This window comes from Eucyclogobius newberryi, unplaced genomic scaffold, assembly GCF_026437365.1.
Source record: "Eucyclogobius newberryi isolate DKJ021-1_F unplaced genomic scaffold, fEucNew1.0.hap1 SCAF_447, whole genome shotgun sequence".
Lineage (NCBI taxonomy): Eukaryota > Metazoa > Chordata > Actinopteri > Gobiiformes > Gobiidae > Eucyclogobius > Eucyclogobius newberryi.
The window spans coordinates 1-18533 of record NW_027316109.1 but is presented as its reverse complement, the minus strand read 5'-3'; the positions used below and the strand labels follow the sequence as shown (position 1 = coordinate 18533).

Here is an 18533-nt window from a genome sequence, read left to right as displayed (position 1 = left end):
AAATTGGGATATCTCAATGAAAAACTTCTTTTTTTTTTTTTTTTTACAGGTGAAAAAGTGTGAAAATGCTCACAGCACCTGGTATTCCCAGGCGGTCTCCCATCCAAGTACTAACCAGGCCCAACCCTGCTTGGCTTCCGAGATCAGACGAGATCGGGCTGGTCCAGGGTGGTATGGCCGTGAGCGAAATGTTCCAGGTCAAAACTCGTATAAATTGCTTTTTTTGCATCAAACACTGTCTTTTCGTGAAGAGTACCTTCACGCCACTTGCTCGGTCAAAATTGGGATATCTCAATGAAAAACTTCTTTTTTTTTTTTTTTTTACAGGTGAAAAAGTGTGAAAATGCTCACAGCACCTGGTATTCCCAGGCGGTCTCCCATCCAAGTACTAACCAGGCCCAACCCTGCTTGGCTTCCGAGATCAGACGAGATCGGGCTGGTCCAGGGTGGTATGGCCGTGAGCGAAATGTTCCAGGTCAAAACTCGTATAAATGGCTTTTTTTGCATCAAACACTGTCTTTTCGTGAAGAGTACCTTCACGCCACTTGCTCGGTCAAAATTGGGATATCTCAATGAAAAACTTCTTTTTTTTTTTTTTTTTACAGGTGAAAAAGTGTGAAAATGCTCACAGCACCTGGTATTCCCAGGCGGTCTCCCATCCAAGTACTAACCAGGCCCAACCCTGCTTGGCTTCCGAGATCAGACGAGATCGGGCTGGTCCAGGGTGGTATGGCCGTGAGCGAAATGTTCCAGGTCAAAACTCGTATAAATGGCTTTTTTTGCATCAAACACTGTCTTTTCGTGAAGAGTACCTTCACGCCACTTGCTCGGTCAAAATTGGGATATCTCAATGAAAAACTTCTTTTTTTTTTTTTTTTTTTTTTGACAGGTGAAAAAGTGTGAAAATGCTCACAGCACCTGGTATTCCCAGGCGGTCTCCCATCCAAGTACTAACCAGGCCCAACCCTGCTTGGCTTCCGAGATCAGACGAGATCGGGCTGGTCCAGGGTGGTATGGCCGTGAGCGAAATGTTCCAGGTCAAAACTCGTATAAATGGCTTTTTTTGCATCAAACACTGTCTTTTCGTGAAGAGTACCTTCACGCCACTTGCTCGGTCAAAATTGGGATATCTCAATGAAAAACTTCTTTTTTTTTTTTTTTTTTTTTGACAGGTGAAAAAGTGTGAAAATGCTCACAGCACCTGGTATTCCCAGGCGGTCTCCCATCCAAGTACTAACCAGGCCCAACCCTGCTTGGCTTCCGAGATCAGACGAGATCGGGCTGGTCCAGGGTGGTATGGCCGTGAGCGAAATGTTCCAGGTCAAAACTCGTATAAATGGCTTTTTTTGCATCAAACACTGTCTTTTCGTGAAGAGTACCTTCACGCCACTTGCTCGGTCAAAATTGGGATATCTCAATGAAAAACTTCTTTTTTTTTTTTTTTTGACAGGTGAAAAAGCTCACAGCACCTGGTATTCCCAGGCGGTCTCCCATCCAAGTACTAACCAGGCCCAACCCTGCTTGGCTTCCGAGATCAGACGAGATCGGGCTGGTCCAGGGTGGTATGGCCGTGAGCGAAATGTTCCAGGTCAAAACTCGTATAAATGGCTTTTTTTGCATCAAACACTGTCTTTTCGTGAAGAGTACCTTCACGCCACTTGCTCGGTCAAAATTGGGATATCTCAATGAAAAACTTCTTTTTTTTTTTTTTTTTTTTTTGACAGGTGAAAAAGTGTGAAAATGCTCACAGCACCTGGTATTCCCAGGCGGTCTCCCATCAAAGTACTAACCAGGCCCAACCCTGCTTGGCTTCCGAGATCAGACGAGATCGGGCTGGTCCAGGGTGGTATGGCCGTGAGTGAAATGTTCCAGGTCAAAACTCGTATAAATTGCTTTTTTTGCATCAAACACTGTCTTTTCGTGAAGAGTACCTTCACGCCACTTGCTCGGACAAAATTGGGATATCTCAATGAAAAACTTCTTTTTTTTTTTTTTTTTTTTTTGACAGGTGAAAAAGTGTGAAAATGCTCACAGCACCTGGTATTCCCAGGCGGTCTCCCATCCAAGTACTAACCAGGCCCAACCCTGCTTGGCTTCCGAGATCAGACGAGATCGGGCTGGTCCAGGGTGGTATGGCCGTGAGCGAAATGTTCCAGGTCAAAACTCGTATAAATGGCTTTTTTTGCATCAAACACTGTCTTTTCGTGAAGAGTACCTTCACGCCACTTGCTCGGTCAAAATTGGGATATCTCAATGAAAAACTTCTTTTTTTTTTTTTTTTTTTTTTGACAGGTGAAAAAGTGTGAAAATGCTCACAGCACCTGGTATTCCCAGGCGGTCTCCCATCCAAGTACTAACCAGGCCCAACCCTGCTTGGCTTCCGAGATCAGACGAGATCGGGCTGGTCCAGGGTGGTATGGCCGTGAGCGAAATGTTCCAGGTCAAAACTCGTATAAATGGCTTTTTTTGCATCAAACACTGTCTTTTCGTGAAGAGTACCTTCACGCCACTTGCTCGGTCAAAATTGGGATATCTCAATGAAAAACTTCTTTTTTTTTTTTTTTTTTTTTTGACAGGTGAAAAAGTGTGAAAATGCTCACAGCACCTGGTATTCCCAGGCGGTCTCCCATCCAAGTACTAACCAGGCCCAACCCTGCTTGGCTTCCGAGATCAGACGAGATCGGGCTGGTCCAGGGTGGTATGGCCGTGAGCGAAATGTTCCAGGTCAAAACTCGTATAAATGGCTTTTTTTGCATCAAACACTGTCTTTTCGTGAAGAGTACCTTCACGCCACTTGCTCGGTCAAAATTGGGATATCTCAATGAAAAACTTCTTTTTTTTTTTTTTTTTTTTTTTTGACAGGTGAAAAAGTGTGAAAATGCTCACAGCACCTGGTATTCCCAGGCGGTCTCCCATCAAAGTACTAACCAGGCCCAACCCTGCTTGGCTTCCGAGATCAGACGAGATCGGGCTGGTCCAGGGTGGTATGGCCGTGAGTGAAATGTTCCAGGTCAAAACTCGTATAAATTGCTTTTTTTGCATCAAACACTGTCTTTTCGTGAAGAGTACCTTCACGCCACTTGCTCGGTCAAAATTGGGATATCTCAATGAAAAACTTCTTTTTTTTTTTTTTTTTTTTTTGACAGGTGAAAAAGTGTGAAAATGCTCACAGCACCTGGTATTCCCAGGCGGTCTCCCATCCAAGTACTAACCAGGCCCAACCCTGCTTGGCTTCCGAGATCAGACGAGATCGGGCTGGTCCAGGGTGGTATGGCCGTGAGCAAAATGTTCCAGGTCAAAACTCGTATAAATGGCTTTTTTTGCATCAAACACTGTCTTTTCGTGAAGAGTACCTTCACGCCACTTGCTCGGTCAAAATTGGGATATCTCAATGAAAAACTTCTTTTTTTTTTTTTTTTTTTTTTGACAGGTGAAAAAGTGTGAAAATGCTCACAGCACCTGGTATTCCCAGGCGGTCTCCCATCCAAGTACTAACCAGGCCCAACCCTGCTTGGCTTCCGAGATCAGACGAGATCGGGCTGGTCCAGGGTGGTATGGCCGTGAGCGAAATGTTCCAGGTCAAAACTCGTATAAATGGCTTTTTTTGCATCAAACACTGTCTTTTCGTGAAGAGTACCTTCACGCCACTTGCTCGGTCAAAATTGGGATATCTCAATGAAAAACTTCTTTTTTTTTTTTTTTTGACAGGTGAAAAAGCTCACAGCACCTGGTATTCCCAGGCGGTCTCCCATCCAAGTACTAACCAGGCCCAACCCTGCTTGGCTTCCGAGATCAGACGAGATCGGGCTGGTCCAGGGTGGTATGGCCGTGAGCGAAATGTTCCAGGTCAAAACTCGTATAAATGGCTTTTTTTGCATCAAACACTGTCTTTTCGTGAAGAGTACCTTCACGCCACTTGCTCGGTCAAAATTGGGATATCTCAATGAAAAACTTCTTTTTTTTTTTTTTTTTTTTTTTGACAGGTGAAAAAGTGTGAAAATGCTCACAGCACCTGGTATTCCCAGGCGGTCTCCCATCCAAGTACTAACCAGGCCCAACCCTGCTTGGCTTCCGAGACCAGACGAGATCGGGCTGGTCCAGGGTGGTATGGCCGTGAGCGAAATGTTCCAGGTCAAAACTCGTATAAATGGCTTTTTTTGCATCAAACACTGTCTTTTCGTGAAGAGTACCTTCACGCCACTTGCTCGGTCAAAATTGGGATATCTCAATGAAAAACTTCTTTTTTTTTTTTTTTTTACAGGTGAAAAAAGTGTGAAAATGCTCACAGCACCTGGTATTCCCAGGCGGTCTCCCATCCAAGTACTAACCAGGCCCAACCCTGCTTGGCTTCCGAGATCAGATGAGATCGGGCTGGTCCAGGGTGGTATGGCCGTGAGCGAAATGTTCCAGGTCAAAACTCGTATAAATGGCTTTTTTTGCATCAAACACTGTCTTTTCGTGAAGAGTACCTTCACGCCACTTGCTCGGTCAAAATTGGGATATCTCAATGAAAAACTTCTTTTTTTTTTTTTTTTTTTTTTGACAGGTGAAAAAGTGTGAAAATGCTCACAGCACCTGGTATTCCCAGGCGGTCTCCCATCCAAGTACTAACCAGGCCCAACCCTGCTTGGCTTCCGAGATCAGACGAGATCGGGCTGGTCCAGGGTGGTATGGCCGTGAGCGAAATGTTCCAGGTCAAAACTCGTATAAATGGCTTTTTTTGCATCAAACACTGTCTTTTCGTGAAGAGTACCTTCACGCCACTTGCTCGGTCAAAATTGGGATATCTCAATGAAAAACTTCTTTTTTTTTTTTTTTTGACAGGTGAAAAAGCTCACAGCACCTGGTATTCCCAGGCGGTCTCCCATCCAAGTACTAACCAGGCCCAACCCTGCTTGGCTTCCGAGATCAGACGAGATCGGGCTGGTCCAGGGTGGTATGGCCGTGAGCGAAATGTTCCAGGTCAAAACTCGTATAAATGGCTTTTTTTGCATCAAACACTGTCTTTTCGTGAAGAGTACCTTCACGCCACTTGCTCGGTCAAAATTGGGATATCTCAATGAAAAACTTCTTTTTTTTTTTTTTTTTACAGGTGAAAAAAGTGTGAAAATGCTCACAGCACCTGGTATTCCCAGGCGGTCTCCCATCCAAGTACTAACCAGGCCCAACCCTGCTTGGCTTCCGAGATCAGATGAGATCGGGCTGGTCCAGGGTGGTATGGCCGTGAGCGAAATGTTCCAGGTCAAAACTCGTATAAATGGCTTTTTTTGCATCAAACACTGTCTTTTCGTGAAGAGTACCTTCACGCCACTTGCTCGGTCAAAATTGGGATATCTCAATGAAAAACTTCTTTTTTTTTTTTTTTTTACAGGTGAAAAAGTGTGAAAATGCTCACAGCACCTGGTATTCCCAGGCGGTCTCCCATCCAAGTACTAACCAGGCCCAACCCTGCTTGGCTTCCGAGATCAGACGAGATCGGGCTGGTCCAGGGTGGTATGGCCGTGAGCGAAATGTTCCAGGTCAAAACTCGTATAAATTGCTTTTTTTGCATCAAACACTGTCTTTTCGTGAAGAGTACCTTCACGCCACTTGCTCGGTCAAAATTGGGATATCTCAATGAAAAACTTCTTTTTTTTTTTTTTTTTACAGGTGAAAAAGTGTGAAAATGCTCACAGCACCTGGTATTCCCAGGCGGTCTCCCATCCAAGTACTAACCAGGCCCAACCCTGCTTGGCTTCCGAGATCAGACGAGATCGGGCTGGTCCAGGGTGGTATGGCCGTGAGCGAAATGTTCCAGGTCAAAACTCGTATAAATGGCTTTTTTTGCATCAAACACTGTCTTTTCGTGAAGAGTACCTTCACGCCACTTGCTCGGTCAAAATTGGGATATCTCAATGAAAAACTTCTTTTTTTTTTTTTTTTTACAGGTGAAAAAGTGTGAAAATGCTCACAGCACCTGGTATTCCCAGGCGGTCTCCCATCCAAGTACTAACCAGGCCCAACCCTGCTTGGCTTCCGAGATCAGACGAGATCGGGCTGGTCCAGGGTGGTATGGCCGTGAGCGAAATGTTCCAGGTCAAAACTCGTATAAATGGCTTTTTTTGCATCAAACACTGTCTTTTCGTGAAGAGTACCTTCACGCCACTTGCTCGGTCAAAATTGGGATATCTCAATGAAAAACTTCTTTTTTTTTTTTTTTTTTTTTTGACAGGTGAAAAAGTGTGAAAATGCTCACAGCACCTGGTATTCCCAGGCGGTCTCCCATCCAAGTACTAACCAGGCCCAACCCTGCTTGGCTTCCGAGATCAGACGAGATCGGGCTGGTCCAGGGTGGTATGGCCGTGAGCGAAATGTTCCAGGTCAAAACTCGTATAAATGGCTTTTTTTGCATCAAACACTGTCTTTTCGTGAAGAGTACCTTCACGCCACTTGCTCGGTCAAAATTGGGATATCTCAATGAAAAACTTCTTTTTTTTTTTTTTTTTTTTTTGACAGGTGAAAAAGTGTGAAAATGCTCACAGCACCTGGTATTCCCAGGCGGTCTCCCATCCAAGTACTAACCAGGCCCAACCCTGCTTGGCTTCCGAGATCAGACGAGATCGGGCTGGTCCAGGGTGGTATGGCCGTGAGCGAAATGTTCCAGGTCAAAACTCGTATAAATGGCTTTTTTTGCATCAAACACTGTCTTTTCGTGAAGAGTACCTTCACGCCACTTGCTCGGTCAAAATTGGGATATCTCAATGAAAAACTTCTTTTTTTTTTTTTTTTGACAGGTGAAAAAGCTCACAGCACCTGGTATTCCCAGGCGGTCTCCCATCCAAGTACTAACCAGGCCCAACCCTGCTTGGCTTCCGAGATCAGACGAGATCGGGCTGGTCCAGGGTGGTATGGCCGTGAGCGAAATGTTCCAGGTCAAAACTCGTATAAATGGCTTTTTTTGCATCAAACACTGTCTTTTCGTGAAGAGTACCTTCACGCCACTTGCTCGGTCAAAATTGGGATATCTCAATGAAAAACTTCTTTTTTTTTTTTTTTTTTTTTGACAGGTGAAAAAGTGTGAAAATGCTCACAGCACCTGGTATTCCCAGGCGGTCTCCCATCAAAGTACTAACCAGGCCCAACCCTGCTTGGCTTCCGAGATCAGACGAGATCGGGCTGGTCCAGGGTGGTATGGCCGTGAGTGAAATGTTCCAGGTCAAAACTCGTATAAATTGCTTTTTTTGCATCAAACACTGTCTTTTCGTGAAGAGTACCTTCACGCCACTTGCTCGGTCAAAATTGGGATATCTCAATGAAAAACTTCTTTTTTTTTTTTTTTTTTTTTTGACAGGTGAAAAAGTGTGAAAATGCTCACAGCACCTGGTATTCCCAGGCGGTCTCCCATCCAAGTACTAACCAGGCCCAACCCTGCTTGGCTTCCGAGATCAGACGAGATCGGGCTGGTCCAGGGTGGTATGGCCGTGAGCGAAATGTTCCAGGTCAAAACTCGTATAAATGGCTTTTTTTGCATCAAACACTGTCTTTTCGTGAAGAGTACCTTCACGCCACTTGCTCGGTCAAAATTGGGATATCTCAATGAAAAACTTCTTTTTTTTTTTTTTTTTTTTTTGACAGGTGAAAAAGTGTGAAAATGCTCACAGCACCTGGTATTCCCAGGCGGTCTCCCATCCAAGTACTAACCAGGCCCAACCCTGCTTAGCTTCCGAGATCAGACGAGATCGGGCTGGTCCAGGGTGGTATGGCCGTGAGCGAAATGTTCCAGGTCAAAACTCGTATAAATGGCTTTTTTTGCATCAAACACTGTCTTTTCGTGAAGAGTACCTTCACGCCACTTGCTCGGTCAAAATTGGGATATCTCAATGAAAAACTTCTTTTTTTTTTTTTTTTTTTTTTGACAGGTGAAAAAGTGTGAAAATGCTCACAGCACCTGGTATTCCCAGGCGGTCTCCCATCCAAGTACTAACCAGGCCCAACCCTGCTTGGCTTCCGAGATCAGACGAGATCGGGCTGGTCCAGGGTGGTATGGCCGTGAGCGAAATGTTCCAGGTCAAAACTCGTATAAATGGCTTTTTTTGCATCAAACACTGTCTTTTCGTGAAGAGTACCTTCACGCCACTTGCTCGGTCAAAATTGGGATATCTCAATGAAAAACTTCTTTTTTTTTTTTTTTTTTTTTTTGACAGGTGAAAAAGTGTGAAAATGCTCACAGCACCTGGTATTCCCAGGCGGTCTCCCATCAAAGTACTAACCAGGCCCAACCCTGCTTGGCTTCCGAGATCAGACGAGATCGGGCTGGTCCAGGGTGGTATGGCCGTGAGTGAAATGTTCCAGGTCAAAACTCGTATAAATTGCTTTTTTTGCATCAAACACTGTCTTTTCGTGAAGAGTACCTTCACGCCACTTGCTCGGTCAAAATTGGGATATCTCAATGAAAAACTTCTTTTTTTTTTTTTTTTTTTTTTGACAGGTGAAAAAGTGTGAAAATGCTCACAGCACCTGGTATTCCCAGGCGGTCTCCCATCCAAGTACTAACCAGGCCCAACCCTGCTTGGCTTCCGAGATCAGACGAGATCGGGCTGGTCCAGGGTGGTATGGCCGTGAGCGAAATGTTCCAGGTCAAAACTCGTATAAATGGCTTTTTTTGCATCAAACACTGTCTTTTCGTGAAGAGTACCTTCACGCCACTTGCTCGGTCAAAATTGGGATATCTCAATGAAAAACTTCTTTTTTTTTTTTTTTTTTTTTTTGACAGGTGAAAAAGTGTGAAAATGCTCACAGCACCTGGTATTCCCAGGCGGTCTCCCATCCAAGTACTAACCAGGCCCAACCCTGCTTGGCTTCCGAGACCAGACGAGATCGGGCTGGTCCAGGGTGGTATGGCCGTGAGCGAAATGTTCCAGGTCAAAACTCGTATAAATGGCTTTTTTTGCATCAAACACTGTCTTTTCGTGAAGAGTACCTTCACGCCACTTGCTCGGTCAAAATTGGGATATCTCAATGAAAAACTTCTTTTTTTTTTTTTTTTTACAGGTGAAAAAAGTGTGAAAATGCTCACAGCACCTGGTATTCCCAGGCGGTCTCCCATCCAAGTACTAACCAGGCCCAACCCTGCTTGGCTTCCGAGATCAGATGAGATCGGGCTGGTCCAGGGTGGTATGGCCGTGAGCGAAATGTTCCAGGTCAAAACTCGTATAAATGGCTTTTTTTGCATCAAACACTGTCTTTTCGTGAAGAGTACCTTCACGCCACTTGCTCGGTCAAAATTGGGATATCTCAATGAAAAACTTCTTTTTTTTTTTTTTTTTTTTTGACAGGTGAAAAAGTGTGAAAATGCTCACAGCACCTGGTATTCCCAGGCGGTCTCCCATCCAAGTACTAACCAGGCCCAACCCTGCTTGGCTTCCGAGATCAGACGAGATCGGGCTGGTCCAGGGTGGTATGGCCGTGAGCGAAATGTTCCAGGTCAAAACTCGTATAAATGGCTTTTTTTGCATCAAACACTGTCTTTTCGTGAAGAGTACCTTCACGCCACTTGCTCGGTCAAAATTGGGATATCTCAATGAAAAACTTCTTTTTTTTTTTTTTTTGACAGGTGAAAAAGCTCACAGCACCTGGTATTCCCAGGCGGTCTCCCATCCAAGTACTAACCAGGCCCAACCCTGCTTGGCTTCCGAGATCAGACGAGATCGGGCTGGTCCAGGGTGGTATGGCCGTGAGCGAAATGTTCCAGGTCAAAACTCGTATAAATGGCTTTTTTTGCATCAAACACTGTCTTTTCGTGAAGAGTACCTTCACGCCACTTGCTCGGTCAAAATTGGGATATCTCAATGAAAAACTTCTTTTTTTTTTTTTTTTTACAGGTGAAAAAAGTGTGAAAATGCTCACAGCACCTGGTATTCCCAGGCGGTCTCCCATCCAAGTACTAACCAGGCCCAACCCTGCTTGGCTTCCGAGATCAGATGAGATCGGGCTGGTCCAGGGTGGTATGGCCGTGAGCGAAATGTTCCAGGTCAAAACTCGTATAAATGGCTTTTTTTGCATCAAACACTGTCTTTTCGTGAAGAGTACCTTCACGCCACTTGCTCGGTCAAAATTGGGATATCTCAATGAAAAACTTCTTTTTTTTTTTTTTTTTACAGGTGAAAAAGTGTGAAAATGCTCACAGCACCTGGTATTCCCAGGCGGTCTCCCATCCAAGTACTAACCAGGCCCAACCCTGCTTGGCTTCCGAGATCAGACGAGATCGGGCTGGTCCAGGGTGGTATGGCCGTGAGCGAAATGTTCCAGGTCAAAACTCGTATAAATTGCTTTTTTTGCATCAAACACTGTCTTTTCGTGAAGAGTACCTTCACGCCACTTGCTCGGTCAAAATTGGGATATCTCAATGAAAAACTTCTTTTTTTTTTTTTTTTTACAGGTGAAAAAGTGTGAAAATGCTCACAGCACCTGGTATTCCCAGGCGGTCTCCCATCCAAGTACTAACCAGGCCCAACCCTGCTTGGCTTCCGAGATCAGACGAGATCGGGCTGGTCCAGGGTGGTATGGCCGTGAGCGAAATGTTCCAGGTCAAAACTCGTATAAATGGCTTTTTTTGCATCAAACACTGTCTTTTCGTGAAGAGTACCTTCACGCCACTTGCTCGGTCAAAATTGGGATATCTCAATGAAAAACTTCTTTTTTTTTTTTTTTTTTTTTGACAGGTGAAAAAGTGTGAAAATGCTCACAGCACCTGGTATTCCCAGGCGGTCTCCCATCCAAGTACTAACCAGGCCCAACCCTGCTTGGCTTCCGAGATCAGACGAGATCGGGCTGGTCCAGGGTGGTATGGCCGTGAGCGAAATGTTCCAGGTCAAAACTCGTATAAATGGCTTTTTTTGCATCAAACACTGTCTTTTCGTGAAGAGTACCTTCACGCCACTTGCTCGGTCAAAATTGGGATATCTCAATGAAAAACTTCTTTTTTTTTTTTTTTTGACAGGTGAAAAAGCTCACAGCACCTGGTATTCCCAGGCGGTCTCCCATCCAAGTACTAACCAGGCCCAACCCTGCTTGGCTTCCGAGATCAGACGAGATCGGGCTGGTCCAGGGTGGTATGGCCGTGAGCGAAATGTTCCAGGTCAAAACTCGTATAAATGGCTTTTTTTGCATCAAACACTGTCTTTTCGTGAAGAGTACCTTCACGCCACTTGCTCGGTCAAAATTGGGATATCTCAATGAAAAACTTCTTTTTTTTTTTTTTTTTACAGGTGAAAAAAGTGTGAAAATGCTCACAGCACCTGGTATTCCCAGGCGGTCTCCCATCCAAGTACTAACCAGGCCCAACCCTGCTTGGCTTCCGAGATCAGATGAGATCGGGCTGGTCCAGGGTGGTATGGCCGTGAGCGAAATGTTCCAGGTCAAAACTCGTATAAATGGCTTTTTTTGCATCAAACACTGTCTTTTCGTGAAGAGTACCTTCACGCCACTTGCTCGGTCAAAATTGGGATATCTCAATGAAAAACTTCTTTTTTTTTTTTTTTTTACAGGTGAAAAAGTGTGAAAATGCTCACAGCACCTGGTATTCCCAGGCGGTCTCCCATCCAAGTACTAACCAGGCCCAACCCTGCTTGGCTTCCGAGATCAGACGAGATCGGGCTGGTCCAGGGTGGTATGGCCGTGAGCGAAATGTTCCAGGTCAAAACTCGTATAAATTGCTTTTTTTGCATCAAACACTGTCTTTTCGTGAAGAGTACCTTCACGCCACTTGCTCGGTCAAAATTGGGATATCTCAATGAAAAACTTCTTTTTTTTTTTTTTTTTACAGGTGAAAAAGTGTGAAAATGCTCACAGCACCTGGTATTCCCAGGCGGTCTCCCATCCAAGTACTAACCAGGCCCAACCCTGCTTGGCTTCCGAGATCAGACGAGATCGGGCTGGTCCAGGGTGGTATGGCCGTGAGCGAAATGTTCCAGGTCAAAACTCGTATAAATGGCTTTTTTTGCATCAAACACTGTCTTTTCGTGAAGAGTACCTTCACGCCACTTGCTCGGTCAAAATTGGGATATCTCAATGAAAAACTTCTTTTTTTTTTTTTTTTTTTTTGACAGGTGAAAAAGTGTGAAAATGCTCACAGCACCTGGTATTCCCAGGCGGTCTCCCATCCAAGTACTAACCAGGCCCAACCCTGCTTGGCTTCCGAGATCAGACGAGATCGGGCTGGTCCAGGGTGGTATGGCCGTGAGCGAAATGTTCCAGGTCAAAACTCGTATAAATGGCTTTTTTTGCATCAAACACTGTCTTTTCGTGAAGAGTACCTTCACGCCACTTGCTCGGTCAAAATTGGGATATCTCAATGAAAAACTTCTTTTTTTTTTTTTTTTTTTTTTGACAGGTGAAAAAGTGTGAAAATGCTCACAGCACCTGGTATTCCCAGGCGGTCTCCCATCCAAGTACTAACCAGGCCCAACCCTGCTTGGCTTCCGAGATCAGACGAGATCGGGCTGGTCCAGGGTGGTATGGCCGTGAGCGAAATGTTCCAGGTCAAAACTCGTATAAATGGCTTTTTTTGCATCAAACACTGTCTTTTCGTGAAGAGTACCTTCACGCCACTTGCTCGGTCAAAATTGGGATATCTCAATGAAAAACTTCTTTTTTTTTTTTTTTTTACAGGTGAAAAAGTGTGAAAATGCTCACAGCACCTGGTATTCCCAGGCGGTCTCCCATCCAAGTACTAACCAGGCCCAACCCTGCTTGGCTTCCGAGATCAGACGAGATCGGGCTGGTCCAGGGTGGTATGGCCGTGAGCGAAATGTTCCAGGTCAAAACTCGTATAAATGGCTTTTTTTGCATCAAACACTGTCTTTTCGTGAAGAGTACCTTCACGCCACTTGCTCGGTCAAAATTGGGATATCTCAATGAAAAACTTCTTTTTTTTTTTTTTTTGACAGGTGAAAAAGCTCACAGCACCTGGTATTCCCAGGCGGTCTCCCATCCAAGTACTAACCAGGCCCAACCCTGCTTGGCTTCCGAGATCAGACGAGATCGGGCTGGTCCAGGGTGGTATGGCCGTGAGCGAAATGTTCCAGGTCAAAACTCGTATAAATGGCTTTTTTTGCATCAAACACTGTCTTTTCGTGAAGAGTACCTTCACGCCACTTGCTCGGTCAAAATTGGGATATCTCAATGAAAAACTTCTTTTTTTTTTTTTTTTTTTTTTTGACAGGTGAAAAAGTGTGAAAATGCTCACAGCACCTGGTATTCCCAGGCGGTCTCCCATCCAAGTACTAACCAGGCCCAACCCTGCTTGGCTTCCGAGACCAGACGAGATCGGGCTGGTCCAGGGTGGTATGGCCGTGAGCGAAATGTTCCAGGTCAAAACTCGTATAAATGGCTTTTTTTGCATCAAACACTGTCTTTTCGTGAAGAGTACCTTCACGCCACTTGCTCGGTCAAAATTGGGATATCTCAATGAAAAACTTCTTTTTTTTTTTTTTTTTACAGGTGAAAAAAGTGTGAAAATGCTCACAGCACCTGGTATTCCCAGGCGGTCTCCCATCCAAGTACTAACCAGGCCCAACCCTGCTTGGCTTCCGAGATCAGATGAGATCGGGCTGGTCCAGGGTGGTATGGCCGTGAGCGAAATGTTCCAGGTCAAAACTCGTATAAATGGCTTTTTTTGCATCAAACACTGTCTTTTCGTGAAGAGTACCTTCACGCCACTTGCTCGGTCAAAATTGGGATATCTCAATGAAAAACTTCTTTTTTTTTTTTTTTTTTTTTTGACAGGTGAAAAAGTGTGAAAATGCTCACAGCACCTGGTATTCCCAGGCGGTCTCCCATCCAAGTACTAACCAGGCCCAACCCTGCTTGGCTTCCGAGATCAGACGAGATCGGGCTGGTCCAGGGTGGTATGGCCGTGAGCGAAATGTTCCAGGTCAAAACTCGTATAAATGGCTTTTTTTGCATCAAACACTGTCTTTTCGTGAAGAGTACCTTCACGCCACTTGCTCGGTCAAAATTGGGATATCTCAATGAAAAACTTCTTTTTTTTTTTGACAGGTGAAAAAGCTCACAGCACCTGGTATTCCCAGGCGGTCTCCCATCCAAGTACTAACCAGGCCCAACCCTGCTTGGCTTCCGAGATCAGACGAGATCGGGCTGGTCCAGGGTGGTATGGCCGTGAGCGAAATGTTCCAGGTCAAAACTCGTATAAATGGCTTTTTTTGCATCAAACACTGTCTTTTCGTGAAGAGTACCTTCACGCCACTTGCTCGGTCAAAATTGGGATATCTCAATGAAAAACTTCTTTTTTTTTTTTTTTTTACAGGTGAAAAAAGTGTGAAAATGCTCACAGCACCTGGTATTCCCAGGCGGTCTCCCATCCAAGTACTAACCAGGCCCAACCCTGCTTGGCTTCCGAGATCAGATGAGATCGGGCTGGTCCAGGGTGGTATGGCCGTGAGCGAAATGTTCCAGGTCAAAACTCGTATAAATGGCTTTTTTTGCATCAAACACTGTCTTTTCGTGAAGAGTACCTTCACGCCACTTGCTCGGTCAAAATTGGGATATCTCAATGAAAAACTTCTTTTTTTTTTTTTTTTTACAGGTGAAAAAGTGTGAAAATGCTCACAGCACCTGGTATTCCCAGGCGGTCTCCCATCCAAGTACTAACCAGGCCCAACCCTGCTTGGCTTCCGAGATCAGACGAGATCGGGCTGGTCCAGGGTGGTATGGCCGTGAGCGAAATGTTCCAGGTCAAAACTCGTATAAATTGCTTTTTTTGCATCAAACACTGTCTTTTCGTGAAGAGTACCTTCACGCCACTTGCTCGGTCAAAATTGGGATATCTCAATGAAAAACTTCTTTTTTTTTTTTTTTTTACAGGTGAAAAAGTGTGAAAATGCTCACAGCACCTGGTATTCCCAGGCGGTCTCCCATCCAAGTACTAACCAGGCCCAACCCTGCTTGGCTTCCGAGATCAGACGAGATCGGGCTGGTCCAGGGTGGTATGGCCGTGAGCGAAATGTTCCAGGTCAAAACTCGTATAAATGGCTTTTTTTGCATCAAACACTGTCTTTTCGTGAAGAGTACCTTCACGCCACTTGCTCGGTCAAAATTGGGATATCTCAATGAAAAACTTCTTTTTTTTTTTTTTTTTTTTTTGACAGGTGAAAAAGTGTGAAAATGCTCACAGCACCTGGTATTCCCAGGCGGTCTCCCATCCAAGTACTAACCAGGCCCAACCCTGCTTGGCTTCCGAGATCAGACGAGATCGGGCTGGTCCAGGGTGGTATGGCCGTGAGCGAAATGTTCCAGGTCAAAACTCGTATAAATGGCTTTTTTTGCATCAAACACTGTCTTTTCGTGAAGAGTACCTTCACGCCACTTGCTCGGTCAAAATTGGGATATCTCAATGAAAAACTTCTTTTTTTTTTTTTTTTTTTTTTTGACAGGTGAAAAAGTGTGAAAATGCTCACAGCACCTGGTATTCCCAGGCGGTCTCCCATCCAAGTACTAACCAGGCCCAACCCTGCTTGGCTTCCGAGATCAGACGAGATCGGGCTGGTCCAGGGTGGTATGGCCGTGAGCGAAATGTTCCAGGTCAAAACTCGTATAAATGGCTTTTTTTGCATCAAACACTGTCTTTTCGTGAAGAGTACCTTCACGCCACTTGCTCGGTCAAAATTGGGATATCTCAATGAAAAACTTCTTTTTTTTTTTTTTTTTACAGGTGAAAAAGTGTGAAAATGCTCACAGCACCTGGTATTCCCAGGCGGTCTCCCATCCAAGTACTAACCAGGCCCAACCCTGCTTGGCTTCCGAGATCAGACGAGATCGGGCTGGTCCAGGGTGGTATGGCCGTGAGCGAAATGTTCCAGGTCAAAACTCGTATAAATGGCTTTTTTTGCATCAAACACTGTCTTTTCGTGAAGAGTACCTTCACGCCACTTGCTCGGTCAAAATTGGGATATCTCAATGAAAAACTTCTTTTTTTTTTTTTTTTTGACAGGTGAAAAAGCTCACAGCACCTGGTATTCCCAGGCGGTCTCCCATCCAAGTACTAACCAGGCCCAACCCTGCTTGGCTTCCGAGATCAGACGAGATCGGGCTGGTCCAGGGTGGTATGGCCGTGAGCGAAATGTTCCAGGTCAAAACTCGTATAAATGGCTTTTTTTGCATCAAACACTGTCTTTTCGTGAAGAGTACCTTCACGCCACTTGCTCGGTCAAAATTGGGATATCTCAATGAAAAACTTCTTTTTTTTTTTTTTTTTTTTTTTGACAGGTGAAAAAGTGTGAAAATGCTCACAGCACCTGGTATTCCCAGGCGGTCTCCCATCCAAGTACTAACCAGGCCCAACCCTGCTTGGCTTCCGAGACCAGACGAGATCGGGCTGGTCCAGGGTGGTATGGCCGTGAGCGAAATGTTCCAGGTCAAAACTCGTATAAATGGCTTTTTTTGCATCAAACACTGTCTTTTCGTGAAGAGTACCTTCACGCCACTTGCTCGGTCAAAATTGGGATATCTCAATGAAAAACTTCTTTTTTTTTTTTTTTTTACAGGTGAAAAAAGTGTGAAAATGCTCACAGCACCTGGTATTCCCAGGCGGTCTCCCATCCAAGTACTAACCAGGCCCAACCCTGCTTGGCTTCCGAGATCAGATGAGATCGGGCTGGTCCAGGGTGGTATGGCCGTGAGCGAAATGTTCCAGGTCAAAACTCGTATAAATGGCTTTTTTTGCATCAAACACTGTCTTTTCGTGAAGAGTACCTTCACGCCACTTGCTCGGTCAAAATTGGGATATCTCAATGAAAAACTTCTTTTTTTTTTTTTTTTGACAGGTGAAAAAGTGTGAAAATGCTCACAGCACCTGGTATTCCCCGGCGGTCGCCCATCCAAGTACTAACCAGGCCTAACCCTGCTTGGCTTCCGAGATCAGACGAGATCGTGCTGGTCCAGGGTGGTATGGCCGTGAGCGAAATGTTCCAGGTCAAAACTCGTATAAACGGCTTTTTTTGCATCAAACACTGTCTTTTCGTGAAGAGTACCTTCACGCCACTTGCTCGGTCAAATTTGGGATATCTCAATGAAAAACTTCTTTTTTTTTTTTTTTTTTTTTTTTTGACAGGTGAAAAAGTGTGAAAATGCTCACAGCACCTGGTATTCCCAGGCGGTCTCCCATCCAAGTACTAACCAGGCCCAACCCTGCTTGGCTTCCGAGATCAGACGAGATCGGGCTGGTCCAGGGTGGTATGGCCGTGAGCGAAATGTTCCAGGTCAAAACGGCCTTTTTTATATCAAACACTGTCTTTTCGTGAAGAGTACCTTCACGCCACTTGCTCGGTCAAAATTGGGATATCTCAATGAAAAACTTCTTTTTTTTTTTTTTTTTTTTTTTTTGACAGGTGAAAAAGTGTGAAAATGCTCACAGCACCTGGTATTCCCAGGCGGTCTCCCATCCAAGTACTAACCAGGCCCAACCCTGCTTGGCTTCCGAGATCAGACGAGATCGGGCTGGTCTTTTTTTTTTTCTCTTTTATTATCAAAAACATCTTAAAACAAGTATTTACATATATTTACATGAATGTACAGACATACATGACACACAAGGGCAAGGGAATGGGATACACAAGGGCAGGGGGAGACGAGACAAAAATTTACAGAAAATCAAACACACAATCATTCTCCAAACATTCTTCAGTGATGGGGGGTGATGCCGTGGTTGGGGGGGGTGATGCCGGGGTCAGAAGAGGATGTCCAGGTTTCCAGAGGGTGTGAGGTGGATCAGGGTGTTGTGGGGGACGAGGTGGGTGATGAACCGGTGCTCTGCTGCCATGTGGAGGTGTCGGAGGTGTGCGGCCAAGAGTCCTTTGAAGATGGGCCAGGGTGCTGCTGTTTTATTGTCACGGAGATGGATGTTCCTGTTGAGATATAATGTGTACCGGGCTATGGAGAGGGTTAGTCGGGCGAGATGGGTGTTGGCTCCAGAGCGACTCTGTCCGGGACCAAAGAGGAGGAGCCAGGGCTCCTGGTCGTCCCCTCCTAGGGCCGCCGGCGGTGGGAGCCTCCAGGACAGCCTCCGAGCGAGGAGGTCCTGCAGTCGGGACCAGAACGGGCGGACGGCCGGGCAGGTGTACAGCATGTGCTCCAGGGTCTCGGGGGGTCCGTGGCACACGGGGCAGTCCGCAGCGTAGCTGTCGGGAAGAAATGCGTGCAGTGCTGCGGATGTAAAGACGATCCTGTGTCTAAATCTGAAGTCAAAATGACCTACGTTATGTGGGGTGTACCAATTAAAGATGTTGGCCCAGATGGTTGCGATGGTGCGTGCGGGGAATGTTAATGACCATTTGTGTTCCGAGGCGGGACGCCCGAGCACTCCCGGCAACAACAACTGATACAGGATGCGGGTGGGTAGGTCTGTGAAAATCCTAAACCTCCCCGTGCTAACAAATACATTAAAATTCAACTTACCTGTCGTGCTCCCCATTTGGCCCAAAGTGCTTCCCCAATGCCTGACCAGATTCCTGTTAAAAATACTTACCATACCACTAATA

General features: G+C 45.4%; 61 non-coding genes and 1 pseudogene across 61 annotated transcripts; all 62 read right to left on the bottom strand.

The window, feature by feature from the left end:
- Positions 1–66: 66 nt before the first annotated feature.
- LOC140380027 (5S ribosomal RNA) lies at positions 67–185 on the bottom strand. Its single transcript, XR_011930866.1, has one exon. It is a non-coding gene; the product is annotated as a 5S ribosomal RNA (ribosomal RNA).
- Positions 186–344: 159 nt separating this feature from the next.
- Positions 345–463, bottom strand: LOC140380026 (5S ribosomal RNA). The gene has a single exon (XR_011930865.1). It is a non-coding gene; the product is annotated as a 5S ribosomal RNA (ribosomal RNA).
- A 159-nt stretch (positions 464–622) lies between these two features.
- On the bottom strand, positions 623–741 carry LOC140380025 (5S ribosomal RNA). The gene has a single exon (XR_011930864.1). It is a non-coding gene; the product is annotated as a 5S ribosomal RNA (ribosomal RNA).
- Positions 742–906: 165 nt separating this feature from the next.
- Positions 907–1025, bottom strand: LOC140380024 (5S ribosomal RNA). The gene has a single exon (XR_011930863.1). It is a non-coding gene; the product is annotated as a 5S ribosomal RNA (ribosomal RNA).
- A 164-nt stretch (positions 1026–1189) lies between these two features.
- LOC140380023 (5S ribosomal RNA) lies at positions 1190–1308 on the bottom strand. Its single transcript, XR_011930862.1, has one exon. It is a non-coding gene; the product is annotated as a 5S ribosomal RNA (ribosomal RNA).
- A 149-nt stretch (positions 1309–1457) lies between these two features.
- Positions 1458–1576, bottom strand: LOC140380171 (5S ribosomal RNA). The gene has a single exon (XR_011931001.1). It is a non-coding gene; the product is annotated as a 5S ribosomal RNA (ribosomal RNA).
- Positions 1577–1741: 165 nt separating this feature from the next.
- LOC140380142 (5S ribosomal RNA) lies at positions 1742–1860 on the bottom strand. Its single transcript, XR_011930974.1, has one exon. It is a non-coding gene; the product is annotated as a 5S ribosomal RNA (ribosomal RNA).
- A 165-nt stretch (positions 1861–2025) lies between these two features.
- LOC140380022 (5S ribosomal RNA) lies at positions 2026–2144 on the bottom strand. The gene has a single exon (XR_011930861.1). It is a non-coding gene; the product is annotated as a 5S ribosomal RNA (ribosomal RNA).
- A 165-nt stretch (positions 2145–2309) lies between these two features.
- Positions 2310–2428, bottom strand: LOC140380020 (5S ribosomal RNA). The gene has a single exon (XR_011930860.1). It is a non-coding gene; the product is annotated as a 5S ribosomal RNA (ribosomal RNA).
- Positions 2429–2593: 165 nt separating this feature from the next.
- On the bottom strand, positions 2594–2712 carry LOC140380019 (5S ribosomal RNA). The gene has a single exon (XR_011930859.1). It is a non-coding gene; the product is annotated as a 5S ribosomal RNA (ribosomal RNA).
- A 167-nt stretch (positions 2713–2879) lies between these two features.
- Positions 2880–2998, bottom strand: LOC140380141 (5S ribosomal RNA). Its single transcript, XR_011930973.1, has one exon. It is a non-coding gene; the product is annotated as a 5S ribosomal RNA (ribosomal RNA).
- Positions 2999–3163: 165 nt separating this feature from the next.
- Positions 3164–3282, bottom strand: LOC140380018 (5S ribosomal RNA). Its single transcript, XR_011930858.1, has one exon. It is a non-coding gene; the product is annotated as a 5S ribosomal RNA (ribosomal RNA).
- Positions 3283–3447: 165 nt separating this feature from the next.
- LOC140380016 (5S ribosomal RNA) lies at positions 3448–3566 on the bottom strand. Its single transcript, XR_011930856.1, has one exon. It is a non-coding gene; the product is annotated as a 5S ribosomal RNA (ribosomal RNA).
- A 149-nt stretch (positions 3567–3715) lies between these two features.
- LOC140380170 (5S ribosomal RNA) lies at positions 3716–3834 on the bottom strand. The gene has a single exon (XR_011931000.1). It is a non-coding gene; the product is annotated as a 5S ribosomal RNA (ribosomal RNA).
- A 166-nt stretch (positions 3835–4000) lies between these two features.
- LOC140380128 (5S ribosomal RNA) lies at positions 4001–4119 on the bottom strand. The gene has a single exon (XR_011930960.1). It is a non-coding gene; the product is annotated as a 5S ribosomal RNA (ribosomal RNA).
- Positions 4120–4279: 160 nt separating this feature from the next.
- LOC140380042 (5S ribosomal RNA) lies at positions 4280–4398 on the bottom strand. The gene has a single exon (XR_011930879.1). It is a non-coding gene; the product is annotated as a 5S ribosomal RNA (ribosomal RNA).
- Positions 4399–4563: 165 nt separating this feature from the next.
- On the bottom strand, positions 4564–4682 carry LOC140380015 (5S ribosomal RNA). Its single transcript, XR_011930855.1, has one exon. It is a non-coding gene; the product is annotated as a 5S ribosomal RNA (ribosomal RNA).
- Positions 4683–4831: 149 nt separating this feature from the next.
- On the bottom strand, positions 4832–4950 carry LOC140380169 (5S ribosomal RNA). The gene has a single exon (XR_011930999.1). It is a non-coding gene; the product is annotated as a 5S ribosomal RNA (ribosomal RNA).
- A 160-nt stretch (positions 4951–5110) lies between these two features.
- LOC140380029 (5S ribosomal RNA) lies at positions 5111–5229 on the bottom strand. The gene has a single exon (XR_011930868.1). It is a non-coding gene; the product is annotated as a 5S ribosomal RNA (ribosomal RNA).
- Positions 5230–5388: 159 nt separating this feature from the next.
- On the bottom strand, positions 5389–5507 carry LOC140380014 (5S ribosomal RNA). Its single transcript, XR_011930854.1, has one exon. It is a non-coding gene; the product is annotated as a 5S ribosomal RNA (ribosomal RNA).
- A 159-nt stretch (positions 5508–5666) lies between these two features.
- Positions 5667–5785, bottom strand: LOC140380013 (5S ribosomal RNA). Its single transcript, XR_011930853.1, has one exon. It is a non-coding gene; the product is annotated as a 5S ribosomal RNA (ribosomal RNA).
- Positions 5786–5944: 159 nt separating this feature from the next.
- On the bottom strand, positions 5945–6063 carry LOC140380012 (5S ribosomal RNA). Its single transcript, XR_011930852.1, has one exon. It is a non-coding gene; the product is annotated as a 5S ribosomal RNA (ribosomal RNA).
- A 165-nt stretch (positions 6064–6228) lies between these two features.
- LOC140380011 (5S ribosomal RNA) lies at positions 6229–6347 on the bottom strand. The gene has a single exon (XR_011930851.1). It is a non-coding gene; the product is annotated as a 5S ribosomal RNA (ribosomal RNA).
- A 165-nt stretch (positions 6348–6512) lies between these two features.
- Positions 6513–6631, bottom strand: LOC140380010 (5S ribosomal RNA). The gene has a single exon (XR_011930850.1). It is a non-coding gene; the product is annotated as a 5S ribosomal RNA (ribosomal RNA).
- Positions 6632–6780: 149 nt separating this feature from the next.
- On the bottom strand, positions 6781–6899 carry LOC140380168 (5S ribosomal RNA). Its single transcript, XR_011930998.1, has one exon. It is a non-coding gene; the product is annotated as a 5S ribosomal RNA (ribosomal RNA).
- Positions 6900–7063: 164 nt separating this feature from the next.
- LOC140380140 (5S ribosomal RNA) lies at positions 7064–7182 on the bottom strand. The gene has a single exon (XR_011930972.1). It is a non-coding gene; the product is annotated as a 5S ribosomal RNA (ribosomal RNA).
- Positions 7183–7347: 165 nt separating this feature from the next.
- On the bottom strand, positions 7348–7466 carry LOC140380009 (5S ribosomal RNA). The gene has a single exon (XR_011930849.1). It is a non-coding gene; the product is annotated as a 5S ribosomal RNA (ribosomal RNA).
- Positions 7467–7631: 165 nt separating this feature from the next.
- LOC140380000 (5S ribosomal RNA) lies at positions 7632–7750 on the bottom strand. The gene has a single exon (XR_011930840.1). It is a non-coding gene; the product is annotated as a 5S ribosomal RNA (ribosomal RNA).
- A 165-nt stretch (positions 7751–7915) lies between these two features.
- LOC140380008 (5S ribosomal RNA) lies at positions 7916–8034 on the bottom strand. The gene has a single exon (XR_011930848.1). It is a non-coding gene; the product is annotated as a 5S ribosomal RNA (ribosomal RNA).
- Positions 8035–8200: 166 nt separating this feature from the next.
- Positions 8201–8319, bottom strand: LOC140380139 (5S ribosomal RNA). Its single transcript, XR_011930971.1, has one exon. It is a non-coding gene; the product is annotated as a 5S ribosomal RNA (ribosomal RNA).
- A 165-nt stretch (positions 8320–8484) lies between these two features.
- LOC140380007 (5S ribosomal RNA) lies at positions 8485–8603 on the bottom strand. The gene has a single exon (XR_011930847.1). It is a non-coding gene; the product is annotated as a 5S ribosomal RNA (ribosomal RNA).
- A 166-nt stretch (positions 8604–8769) lies between these two features.
- On the bottom strand, positions 8770–8888 carry LOC140380127 (5S ribosomal RNA). Its single transcript, XR_011930959.1, has one exon. It is a non-coding gene; the product is annotated as a 5S ribosomal RNA (ribosomal RNA).
- Positions 8889–9048: 160 nt separating this feature from the next.
- Positions 9049–9167, bottom strand: LOC140380017 (5S ribosomal RNA). The gene has a single exon (XR_011930857.1). It is a non-coding gene; the product is annotated as a 5S ribosomal RNA (ribosomal RNA).
- A 164-nt stretch (positions 9168–9331) lies between these two features.
- LOC140380005 (5S ribosomal RNA) lies at positions 9332–9450 on the bottom strand. The gene has a single exon (XR_011930845.1). It is a non-coding gene; the product is annotated as a 5S ribosomal RNA (ribosomal RNA).
- Positions 9451–9599: 149 nt separating this feature from the next.
- LOC140380166 (5S ribosomal RNA) lies at positions 9600–9718 on the bottom strand. The gene has a single exon (XR_011930996.1). It is a non-coding gene; the product is annotated as a 5S ribosomal RNA (ribosomal RNA).
- Positions 9719–9878: 160 nt separating this feature from the next.
- LOC140380006 (5S ribosomal RNA) lies at positions 9879–9997 on the bottom strand. Its single transcript, XR_011930846.1, has one exon. It is a non-coding gene; the product is annotated as a 5S ribosomal RNA (ribosomal RNA).
- Positions 9998–10156: 159 nt separating this feature from the next.
- LOC140380004 (5S ribosomal RNA) lies at positions 10157–10275 on the bottom strand. The gene has a single exon (XR_011930844.1). It is a non-coding gene; the product is annotated as a 5S ribosomal RNA (ribosomal RNA).
- Positions 10276–10434: 159 nt separating this feature from the next.
- On the bottom strand, positions 10435–10553 carry LOC140380003 (5S ribosomal RNA). Its single transcript, XR_011930843.1, has one exon. It is a non-coding gene; the product is annotated as a 5S ribosomal RNA (ribosomal RNA).
- Positions 10554–10717: 164 nt separating this feature from the next.
- On the bottom strand, positions 10718–10836 carry LOC140380002 (5S ribosomal RNA). The gene has a single exon (XR_011930842.1). It is a non-coding gene; the product is annotated as a 5S ribosomal RNA (ribosomal RNA).
- Positions 10837–10985: 149 nt separating this feature from the next.
- On the bottom strand, positions 10986–11104 carry LOC140380165 (5S ribosomal RNA). The gene has a single exon (XR_011930995.1). It is a non-coding gene; the product is annotated as a 5S ribosomal RNA (ribosomal RNA).
- A 160-nt stretch (positions 11105–11264) lies between these two features.
- Positions 11265–11383, bottom strand: LOC140380190 (5S ribosomal RNA). The gene has a single exon (XR_011931019.1). It is a non-coding gene; the product is annotated as a 5S ribosomal RNA (ribosomal RNA).
- Positions 11384–11542: 159 nt separating this feature from the next.
- LOC140380001 (5S ribosomal RNA) lies at positions 11543–11661 on the bottom strand. The gene has a single exon (XR_011930841.1). It is a non-coding gene; the product is annotated as a 5S ribosomal RNA (ribosomal RNA).
- Positions 11662–11820: 159 nt separating this feature from the next.
- On the bottom strand, positions 11821–11939 carry LOC140380195 (5S ribosomal RNA). The gene has a single exon (XR_011931024.1). It is a non-coding gene; the product is annotated as a 5S ribosomal RNA (ribosomal RNA).
- A 164-nt stretch (positions 11940–12103) lies between these two features.
- Positions 12104–12222, bottom strand: LOC140380194 (5S ribosomal RNA). The gene has a single exon (XR_011931023.1). It is a non-coding gene; the product is annotated as a 5S ribosomal RNA (ribosomal RNA).
- A 165-nt stretch (positions 12223–12387) lies between these two features.
- LOC140380193 (5S ribosomal RNA) lies at positions 12388–12506 on the bottom strand. The gene has a single exon (XR_011931022.1). It is a non-coding gene; the product is annotated as a 5S ribosomal RNA (ribosomal RNA).
- Positions 12507–12665: 159 nt separating this feature from the next.
- Positions 12666–12784, bottom strand: LOC140380192 (5S ribosomal RNA). Its single transcript, XR_011931021.1, has one exon. It is a non-coding gene; the product is annotated as a 5S ribosomal RNA (ribosomal RNA).
- A 149-nt stretch (positions 12785–12933) lies between these two features.
- LOC140380164 (5S ribosomal RNA) lies at positions 12934–13052 on the bottom strand. The gene has a single exon (XR_011930994.1). It is a non-coding gene; the product is annotated as a 5S ribosomal RNA (ribosomal RNA).
- A 166-nt stretch (positions 13053–13218) lies between these two features.
- On the bottom strand, positions 13219–13337 carry LOC140380126 (5S ribosomal RNA). The gene has a single exon (XR_011930958.1). It is a non-coding gene; the product is annotated as a 5S ribosomal RNA (ribosomal RNA).
- A 160-nt stretch (positions 13338–13497) lies between these two features.
- LOC140380178 (5S ribosomal RNA) lies at positions 13498–13616 on the bottom strand. The gene has a single exon (XR_011931008.1). It is a non-coding gene; the product is annotated as a 5S ribosomal RNA (ribosomal RNA).
- A 165-nt stretch (positions 13617–13781) lies between these two features.
- On the bottom strand, positions 13782–13900 carry LOC140380191 (5S ribosomal RNA). The gene has a single exon (XR_011931020.1). It is a non-coding gene; the product is annotated as a 5S ribosomal RNA (ribosomal RNA).
- Positions 13901–14044: 144 nt separating this feature from the next.
- LOC140380163 (5S ribosomal RNA) lies at positions 14045–14163 on the bottom strand. The gene has a single exon (XR_011930993.1). It is a non-coding gene; the product is annotated as a 5S ribosomal RNA (ribosomal RNA).
- A 160-nt stretch (positions 14164–14323) lies between these two features.
- Positions 14324–14442, bottom strand: LOC140380167 (5S ribosomal RNA). Its single transcript, XR_011930997.1, has one exon. It is a non-coding gene; the product is annotated as a 5S ribosomal RNA (ribosomal RNA).
- Positions 14443–14601: 159 nt separating this feature from the next.
- Positions 14602–14720, bottom strand: LOC140380189 (5S ribosomal RNA). The gene has a single exon (XR_011931018.1). It is a non-coding gene; the product is annotated as a 5S ribosomal RNA (ribosomal RNA).
- Positions 14721–14879: 159 nt separating this feature from the next.
- LOC140380188 (5S ribosomal RNA) lies at positions 14880–14998 on the bottom strand. Its single transcript, XR_011931017.1, has one exon. It is a non-coding gene; the product is annotated as a 5S ribosomal RNA (ribosomal RNA).
- Positions 14999–15163: 165 nt separating this feature from the next.
- Positions 15164–15282, bottom strand: LOC140380187 (5S ribosomal RNA). The gene has a single exon (XR_011931016.1). It is a non-coding gene; the product is annotated as a 5S ribosomal RNA (ribosomal RNA).
- A 166-nt stretch (positions 15283–15448) lies between these two features.
- On the bottom strand, positions 15449–15567 carry LOC140380186 (5S ribosomal RNA). Its single transcript, XR_011931015.1, has one exon. It is a non-coding gene; the product is annotated as a 5S ribosomal RNA (ribosomal RNA).
- A 159-nt stretch (positions 15568–15726) lies between these two features.
- On the bottom strand, positions 15727–15845 carry LOC140380184 (5S ribosomal RNA). Its single transcript, XR_011931014.1, has one exon. It is a non-coding gene; the product is annotated as a 5S ribosomal RNA (ribosomal RNA).
- Positions 15846–15995: 150 nt separating this feature from the next.
- LOC140380162 (5S ribosomal RNA) lies at positions 15996–16114 on the bottom strand. The gene has a single exon (XR_011930992.1). It is a non-coding gene; the product is annotated as a 5S ribosomal RNA (ribosomal RNA).
- Positions 16115–16280: 166 nt separating this feature from the next.
- LOC140380124 (5S ribosomal RNA) lies at positions 16281–16399 on the bottom strand. The gene has a single exon (XR_011930956.1). It is a non-coding gene; the product is annotated as a 5S ribosomal RNA (ribosomal RNA).
- Positions 16400–16559: 160 nt separating this feature from the next.
- On the bottom strand, positions 16560–16678 carry LOC140380118 (5S ribosomal RNA). The gene has a single exon (XR_011930951.1). It is a non-coding gene; the product is annotated as a 5S ribosomal RNA (ribosomal RNA).
- Positions 16679–16837: 159 nt separating this feature from the next.
- LOC140380160 (5S ribosomal RNA) lies at positions 16838–16956 on the bottom strand (annotated as a pseudogene).
- Positions 16957–17124: 168 nt separating this feature from the next.
- On the bottom strand, positions 17125–17243 carry LOC140380183 (5S ribosomal RNA). Its single transcript, XR_011931013.1, has one exon. It is a non-coding gene; the product is annotated as a 5S ribosomal RNA (ribosomal RNA).
- Between the last annotated feature and the right edge of the window lie 1290 nt (positions 17244–18533).